Consider the following 9,948-nt stretch of genomic DNA (forward strand, 5'->3'; position numbering starts at 1 on the left):
GGATGAAAAGATACATTTAACCAGCTTATCCTGACACCGTATAAACTATTAGTCAGAATAATATGCACATGGAAATTCCCTTAGTGTCTCAATTTTGCATACTTTTTAAGATGCATTGTTTGGTATAGGGTCCATGTTGTGAATTTATTCAAATGCACCAATAGGGCACATTGCATGATGTTTTGAACTTTTGACACAATGACTAAATAAAAAAACCTTGCACCTTGAGTGTGAGAATGATTTTGGGCCAACGCAGAGATCAGAAGAAAGAGAGAGCGTAGCAGACTACAAAGAGTGACACGTTCAGCCGAACGCACAATTGGAAAGGGGCTTCCCACCCTCCAGAACATTTACAACAAGCGGTGCAAGGGGAAGGCTAAGAGAATTATTAAGGACTCGAGCCACCCGAACAACTGCCTCTTTGAACTGCTGCGGTCAGGCAAGCGATACCGGAGTCTTAAGGCGAGCACAGAAAGACTCAGAAGAAGCTTCTATCCCCAGGCCATCAGGCTGCTAAACGAACAATAAACACTATGCAACAACCATCAAATGCACACAGCACACACACCCACACGCACACACTCACTTAAACAAACAACACACTGCAGCACCCACTCTCCACACTTTAGATCACACAAACACACTTTATATTTATTAATAAAGGATTTGCACTACAACTCGTACACCTACTGTAAATTGTACCTAAATTGCACCTCATCCTATTTCTGCCTTGCACTATATAGTATTGTATATTAGTACACTACACAGTATTGTATATTATATGGTAACTCAGTTACGTCTACTCTGCATCGAACATTGTACATATGTCTATACTGAACACTGTGACCTCATTTTTTTACTTCTAATTTACATGCTATACTATGTTATTTTATTTCATACTTATCTTGTCTTGCACAGTCTCTGGAGCGTAACAGTAAGAAGCACTTTGTATAAAAGTATTCTGTACTTCTGTATGACAACTATTAAAGAAACTTGAAACTTGAGAGAGACTGAATATTCTGCAACAATCTGTGTTCCTAAATAGCATCTTGGAACACCACCCTTCATTGCCTTCCTGTCTGTGTTAAACAGGGCGAAAGACCTCATCTCCTGTCCCCTGAAGGCCCAATGATGTCATTACCACCAAGGGGACGATGGGAGCTCTCCGGTAGGGCTCCCTCCTGGGGACCGGGGGATAGGCGAATACTTCCCTCGCATTGCAGGAAATGGGCGAAACCTTGTCCGAAATTATGACTCCAACGTTTTGAGCGCCGGAGGAAGCGTGTCCTGATAGCGGGGGCTATAGGTTTCCTGTTGTGGGCCAACAGTTTTGGCTTCACCGGCGAGCACAGGCAGGAAGGCTGACGGTGCAGAACTGAAACCGATAGAGCAGTAATTCCCATTCATAATCAACAGTCTTGAATGTGTCATTTATGGCTGGTGGTAATAACACTATAAAATGGTTACTATAGAATGTTCGGTCATGTCGCCATGGAAATTAATATTGGTTTGGTGCGTGAGACTCAGAAAGTTGACTCAGAAAGGCGCTATTTGGATGAACATTCCAGACACACATGAGACAGTGCTCGTTGCTCCGTGACAACATTATGAAAACTGATGGCAACCATGTAAAAAGGAGATGGTCGTAACGCTACTCCAGGGAGAAACCCTTTCTATCTGTTCTAGTTCTATGGCTTGGGGACACTGGGTCAAGAAACAATGGTCTAAATGAGGTCTGGTGCTTTCAGCCTCATTTCACATGGGCTGCAGTGATAGAAAACCTTGTTTAGTTAACAGTTCTAATCACTGTATATATAACTTAAAAGTACGAATGTGTAGTTAATGTGTAGTATATAACCTACTATAATGTATAGTTAATGTGTAGTATATAGCCTACTATAATGAATGAGTGTGTAGTTAATGTGTAGTACAGTATATAGCCTACTATAATGAATGAGTGTGTAGTTAATGACGTAGTATATAGCCTACTATAATGAATGAGTGTGTAGTTAATGACGTAGTATATAGCCTACTATAATGAATGAGTGTGTAGTTAATGTGTAGTACAGTATATAGCCTACTATAATGAATGAGTGTGTAGTTAATGATGTAGTATATAGCCTACTATAATGAATGAGTGTGTAGTTAATGTGTAGTACAGTATATAGCCTACTATAATGAATGAGGGTGTAGTTAATGACGTAGTATATAGCCTACTATAATGAATGAGTGTGTAGTTAATGACGTAGTATATAGCCTACTATAATGAATGAGGGTGTAGTTAATGTGTAGTATATATAGCATACTATAAGAATATGAGTGTGTAATGTAGTATACATAGCCTACTATAGACCCTTTCAGAAGTATTTTGTTGCTCCTCTGTTGCTGAGGGGCAGGGGGGGGGGGGGGGGCAGCTTTGGCCTCTGTTTATTTCCTGTCAGAAACTGCATTAACAAACATTGCAACAGGAAATGTAGAGGGGGCCTATTTAGAATGTTTATGTTGTCATGTTAGAAAAGGCCTATAGGCAGAATGAATGGGACATTCCCCATGCCCGCCAAACCTGCTTCTCATCTGAAAATTCAGACCTCAATGTCGGTCCATTCGCTTTCCTTTCACTGCCCGAGGAAGAGAAATGTCAGAGTTACATGTGGTATTTTTCAGAGGTAGTGTGTTGTACTAAGTGGAACTGGGTAAAGTCAGTTTACACATTCTGTTGTACAGCAGTGTTACCTCAGACGTTCCCCATACACTAAAAACACCATTCAAAACGGAAACAACATACAGTACATTACGTTGATACACATTGTCAGATCAACTTGTGCAACAGTCATGAAAATGTATAAAAAATGTATAATACACTTTGTAAATTCTTATTCAAAAAATATAAGGTGGTAAACAAATACAAATCTCAGCTATACACTATCTGTATATTGTGTTTGGAACCTTTTTAATATATTTGTATTAGTGATGTCAATAGATAAAAAAAAATTAACTAATTAATCTCACAATTTTCTGTAATTAATCTAGATTAAGAATCGCATTTTTCTACTTAAGACCGAAGCTTGTAACAGATATTTACTTGAGTAAAATCATGGAATTAATGTAAAATCAACACAAAGAAAGTATATTTACATTCAAAGACTATTTTAATAGCTTTCTTTGAATACAGTTTCTCTCCTGTGAAATACAAATGTTCAACAAAACCCTCAACATTGACTCAGCTAGACCTCTTTCTTATATCCACGGCGCTAACAGAAATCAAAACAACCCAGGCCTATGTTAAAGTGCAGATTGGCTTAGAGGACGATAATGTCTTGTATAACTACCAGTAATATAAATCATATTAACAACAAAAATGTGTTCCATCATCATGTCAGATGATTTTCAAAAAGGTGCATGAGTCAATGCAAAAAAAGAACAAGGAAATATACTGCTGAAAGTTCAGAACGTTGAACATTTTTTACTCCATAGATTAATCTAGATTAATTTTTTTAACGCTTTAAATAATTTAAATTAATCTCCAGAGTTAAATCATTAATTTTGACAGCCCTATATATATATATATATATATATATATATATATTTTTTTTTTATTTGTATTCTTCAATTTCCTCTGTTATGTTCACATTTTGAAATGACTAAAGGGTTATATTAAGGGATATATTGTTAGAAAGGTAGGTATATAATGTTTTAAATTACTAAAGGGTTAATGATATATTGTTAGAAGGTATATAATGTTTTAAATTACTAAAGGGTTAATGATATATAGTGAGAGGGGTAGATATATAATGTTTTAAATTACTAAAGGGTTAATGATATATTGTTTGAAGGTATATGATGTTTTAAATTACTAAAGGGTTAATGATATATTGTGAGAGGGGTATAATGTTTTAAATGACTAAAGGGTTAATGATATATTGTTAGAAGGGTAGGTATATAATGTTTTAAATGACTAAAGGGTTAATGATGTATTGTGAGAGGGGTAGGTATATGATGTTTTAAATGACTAAAGGGTTAATGATGTATTGTGAGAGGGGTAGGTATATGATGTTTTCAAGTTCAAGTTTCAAGTTTGTTTATTAATTGTCATAGTAAAATACAGAATACTTTATCATGAAATGCTTTTTCTGTATGAGCCCCTGGGAGTGTGCTAGATAAAAATAGATAAAAAGTATAAAATAGAAAAAGTCAAAAGTATGTAAAATAAACATACAATATACAATACAGAGTAAAAAGAGTAACAGTGAGGTACAATGCAGAAATGGGATGAGGTACAAACTTAGGGTAACGTGCAATGAGGTATGAATTGTAATAAATATAAAGTGTGTTAAAGTGTCTAAGGTGAGTAAAGTGGGTGTTAAGTTGAGTGTTGATTTAAAGTGAGTGTGTGTCTGCTGTGAGTGTATAGATGATGGGTTGTTGTTACATAGTGTCATTGTCATTTAAATGACTAAAGGGTTAATGATATATTGTGAGAGGGGTAGGACTATAGGTATATGATTGTCATGTTTTAAATTACTAAAGGGTTATTGATATATTGTTAGAAGGGTAGGTACATAATGTTTTAAATTACTAAAGGGTTAATGATATATTGTTAGAAGGGTAGGTATAAGCGTAGGCTTCTTCCTACACCCTTTCAGTCATTCTAATATTGTTTTCTTTCTATTTTGATACACTTTGTGGGGGGAGAATTTTTTTTATTATTATTGATTTCTATGTGCATACCTTGTAAAGAAAAAGTGAATGACCTAAATAAACAAACTAAACTAAACTAAAACCAATCATTGAAAAATAAGTGAAAGATATTTCATTTTCATTTAATTTCAAACCTTTATTTAAACTTGAAAGGCAACTGAGGTTTCCCTCATTTACATTCACATCGAGAGTACATTTACAATTACATTTAGTCATTTAGCTGACGCTTTTATCCAAAGCGACTTACAAGTTCTGTACGATAAGTAATCAGGAAGGGCACAACTGTATCAGCTGAGTAACAATGTTCATCAAAGTGTTGACTTGAGTGGTACAGTGTACAAGTGCATGACAGTAAGGTTAGTTACGGTTAGATATATATATATATATATATTATAATATATATATTTGTTCATTTCAGATAATGGTTGAAGAAGTGCGTCTTTAGTCGATGGTGAAAAAAAGTACATACAGAAATAAGCAAAAAAGCATATAAAATCACAGCATATAAAATCATAACAATAAGACAACAAGATGAGGCAAAAAGCAAGGATAACAAATCAATTAAAAACACGTACAACTCGATTGACAAAGGTTGGAGATCAAGGTTTTAAACTCTGCAACAGAGGGGAGAATCTCAAGCTTTAAGGACTGTTGGAATTCATTCCATGAGCTAGAGGGGCATCATAGCTAAATGCAGATTTATCCTGTTCCGAGTAAACTCAGGGGACCTTTAAGACCAGCTAGTCACTAGAACGGGTTCCATAGGTTCCAAAATTCCATTTCAATAATGATGTAGGAGGAAGTAGCTTACCAAAATCTCCAACTCTTCCATTGAAGCTCTCTGGGTTTTGGTGGCTCTTAGCAGTAGCTTTCAGCTTGTCTGCTGCTCTTCTAGTCTGCTTTTGAAGTTGCCTTCAGTTCAAACTGAGTTGACCCCGTGGCATCAGAGCAGGGCTGTATGAGGAATAACATCATATTATTCCCCAGTGCCCTGAAAACAACCAAGGTGCCAAACGTTGGAAACCACTTCACAGAGTCCTAATATGGAACAGGGTTACCTGCCCGTGTCAGTAGGGGATTCAGCTCAGATCCCTCTTCAAATCGCTGCTGTCAGGTGAAAACCTCATATGTGCTCCCAATGTGTAACCTCTCTGGAATAGAAAAGAGCAGGATAGTTGTCCTGCTATGTACTGTACTGTACTGAACTGGACTGGACTGGACTGGACTGAACTGTACTGAACTGAACTGAACTGAACTGAACTGAACTGAACTGGACTGAACTGTACTGTACTGTACTGAACTGAACTGAACTGAACTGAACTGAACTGAACTGAACTGAACTGAACTGGACTGGACTGAACTGAACTGAACTGAACTGAACTGGACTGAACTGGACTGAACTGTACTGTACTGTACTGGACTGAACTGAACTGAACTGAACTGAACTGAACTGAACTGAACTGAACTGGACTGGACTGAACTGAACTGAACTGAACTGAACTGGACTGGACTGAACTGAACTGAACTGAACTGGACTGAACTGAACTGAACTGAACTGAACTGAACTGAACTGAACTGAACTGGACTGAACTGAACTGCACTCTACTGAACTGAACTGGACTGGACTGGACTGGACTAATTTAAATAAATGTTTATTTTACTTTGGAACACTTCAACACTTTCGCTGGAGCAGAACTTTGAGCAGAGGACTTCATACAGAGTAATAATACTATTTCTGTCGGCGCCCACGCTTTTACCACACAATGACTTCTGAGCAGGTTTCACAGACTCTTTAGGTTACGTGACCTATAGACGTTATATTCAAATACAAAATAACTAAACAAAAAACACCAACATTTGAGTTACAAGGTTTACAAGCGACCACAGGAGAGTGTAGCATGCAGGACGTCCGTACATAATAACCTTTCATTAAAGGGGGATTTGACTGCAGAGAGTTGAGAGGAGCCTGGATTATGGTGGCTTTGTCAGAGAGAGGTAGAGCTGCTGGGCCAGGGGTGGAGAGAAGCTATTTCCTCTACTGTACTATACTATACTATACTATACTGTACTGTACTGTACTGTACTGTACTCTACTATACTGTACTCTACTGTAATGTACTATACTATACTGTACTCTACTGTAATTTACTCTACTGTACTGTACTCTACTATACTGTACTGTACTGTACTCTACTATACTATACTGTACTCTACTATACTATACTGTACTCTACTATACTATACTGTACTCTACTGTAATGTACTCTACTGCACTCTACTCTACTGTACTCTACTGTACTCTACTATACTATACTGTACTATACTGTAATGTACTCTACTATACAATACTGTACTCTACTGGAATTCACTCTACTGTACTGTACTGTACTATACTATACTGTAATGCACTATACTGTACTCTACTACTATATTATACTGTACTCTACTCTACTATAATGTACTGTACTCTACTGTACTATACTATACTGTAATGTACTATACTATACTCTACTACTATACTATACTATACTATACTGTACTCTACTGTAATGTACTATACTGTACTCTACTACTATACTATACTGTACTCTACTCTACTATAATGTACTGTACTCTACTGTACTATACTATACTGTAATGTACTATACTGTACTCTACTACTATACTATACTGTACGCTACTATACTATACTGTAATGTACTGTAATGTACTATACTACTATACTATACTATACTGTACTCTACTATACTATACTGTACTGTACTCTACTGTAATGTACTATACTGTACTCTACTACTATACTATACTGTAATGTACTACACTGTACTCTACTGTACTATACTGTAATGTACTATACTATACTGTAATGTACTATACTGTACTATACTGTACTGTACTATACTGTACTCTACTGTAATGCACTCTACTGTACTATACTATACTGTACTGCACTCTACTGTAATCTACTATAATGTACTCTACTATACTGTACTACACTGTACTCTACTATTGTACTCTACTGTACTCTACTATACTGTACTATACTGTACTGTACTATACTGTACTCTACTGTACTCTACTATACTGTACTATACTGCACTATACTGTACTGTACTCTACTCTACTGTACCTCTTCTCTACCCCCGGTGGGCGGTCTGATTGATTGATTGATTGAAAACTTTATTAACAGATTGCAGAATGGGTACAATACTAGGGGTCGTTAGGGGTTAACATACCGTTGTATTCGTTCGGTACACTACACAGCCGTTCGGTATGGTACAGTACACACTTAAACGGTTCGGTTCAGTACAGATACGTGTACCTTTACACCCCTAATATATATATATATTAATATATATATATATATATATATATATATATAGCAGTCAGGCCACTGAACTTAGAAGCAGGCCAGGCCAGTGTTTCTAGTTGCAGCTGCGTGATAGTTAGACCAGGAGATCAGAGGGTAACGCAGTCTAAACTCACACAAGTTCGAGAACTCTCTCTCTCTCTCTCTCTCTCTCTCTCTCTCTCTCTCTCTCTCTCTCTCTCTCTCTCTCTCTCTCTCTCTCTCTCTCTCTCTCTCTCTCTCTCTCTCTCTCTCTCTCAATTTCAATTAAATTCAAATGGGCTTTATTGACATGGGAAACATTATGTTTACATTGCCAAAGCCAAACAAAACAAAACAATCAAACAGAGAAATCAAAAGAAATCAGTATATTACAGAAGGAATTTCTTGTATGATTGACAGTCTTTATGGTGGTTGTATTCCGTTGGATGTCCTTTTCTTGTCAGGAAACTACTGTTCTCTCTCTCTCTCTCTCTCTCTCTCTCTCTCTCTCTCTCTCTCTCTCTCTCTCTCTCTCTCTCTCTCTCTCTCTCTCTCTCTCTCTCTCTCTCTCTCTCTCTCTCTCTCTCACACACAAAGAAAAAACAAAAAATCCATCAAAACCAGTGTTGTTGCTAATCATTGACACATGCTAGACTGTAATAATCCCCCCCAGAAAAATCTACTTTGCATTTGATATATTACAAATATTTCACTTTTTGTGTGTGTGTGTTTTTTTTTACAATATTTGTGTTGCCATCACACACACACATTTAATGGGTACAAATTCAAAAATTCCTGCACCAGAATGCAGGAAATTAAGTGTTTGTAACAAAAAGATTCCTGGTGGGGGACCGCTTAAAAAGTGGCCTGATTGGGGCTATATTTCGCAATATATTTCCTGGCCTGAATTAAAAGCCTCCAATGCTTATTAGTATGTGTGCGTTTGAACATTTACATGTTTCAACCATACATCATATTTTTTTTCTTACTTTTTTTTTTATATACCACCCCTATAATAGTGGGGGTCACGGCTCTCTGACACCGTTATTTCGGGGGTTGCGGCCTGAACACTTTGGGAACCCCTGTTCTACTATACTCTACTCCAGGGGTTCCCAAACTTTTCAGGCCGGGACCCAGAAAATAAGGCGTCAGAGAGCCGCGGCCCAATGCACATCGTGAAGTTTTTTTTTTTTTTTTTGCCAGGCGACCGATTTTTTAAGCCAAATATCACTTCGATCCTATTAAGTTAGTTCAAGTTAGTTATTCATTTATATGTGCTATTTATGAGAGGGCTAACTTGTTGCAAAATAATAATGATAATAATAATAGCCTCATTAAAATACTATTGTTGCTTCGGTTGTTTTCAGCGTTTTATGTGCATAATCTGTTATTTAGTTTGAAATGTTCGTTGAAATAAGTAGATTTTTCGTTTTTGTTTATTTATTAAGTTAATATAAAACCATATAGTCACATTTTAGAATACAATAGAATAGAATTTTAAAATACAACTAGAAACACTGTCCTGGCCTGCTTCTAAGTTCAGTGGCCTGACAAAAAAAAAAAAAAAAAAAAAAAAATAATAATGATTTTTTTTTGGGAAATCATCTTGCGGCCCTCCCGTGGCTTCTCGCGGCCCCGACTTTGGGAACCACTGCTCTACTCTACTATACTGTACTATACTCTATTGTAATATACTCTACTGTACTGTACTCCACTGTACTCTACTCTACTCGACTGTACTGTACTCTACTGTACTGTACTATACTATACTGTACTCTACTGTACTGTACTCTAGTATACTGTAATCTACTATATTATACTGTAATAATACTGTACTATACTATACTCTACCATAATTTAATATACTGTACTCTACTGTAGTATACTACTATACTGTACTCCACTGTACTCTACTCTAC

Source organism: Notolepis coatsorum (genome assembly GCF_963971535.1).
Source record: "Notolepis coatsorum genome assembly, chromosome: 2".
Classification (NCBI taxonomy): Eukaryota; Metazoa; Chordata; class Actinopteri; order Aulopiformes; family Paralepididae; genus Notolepis; species Notolepis coatsorum.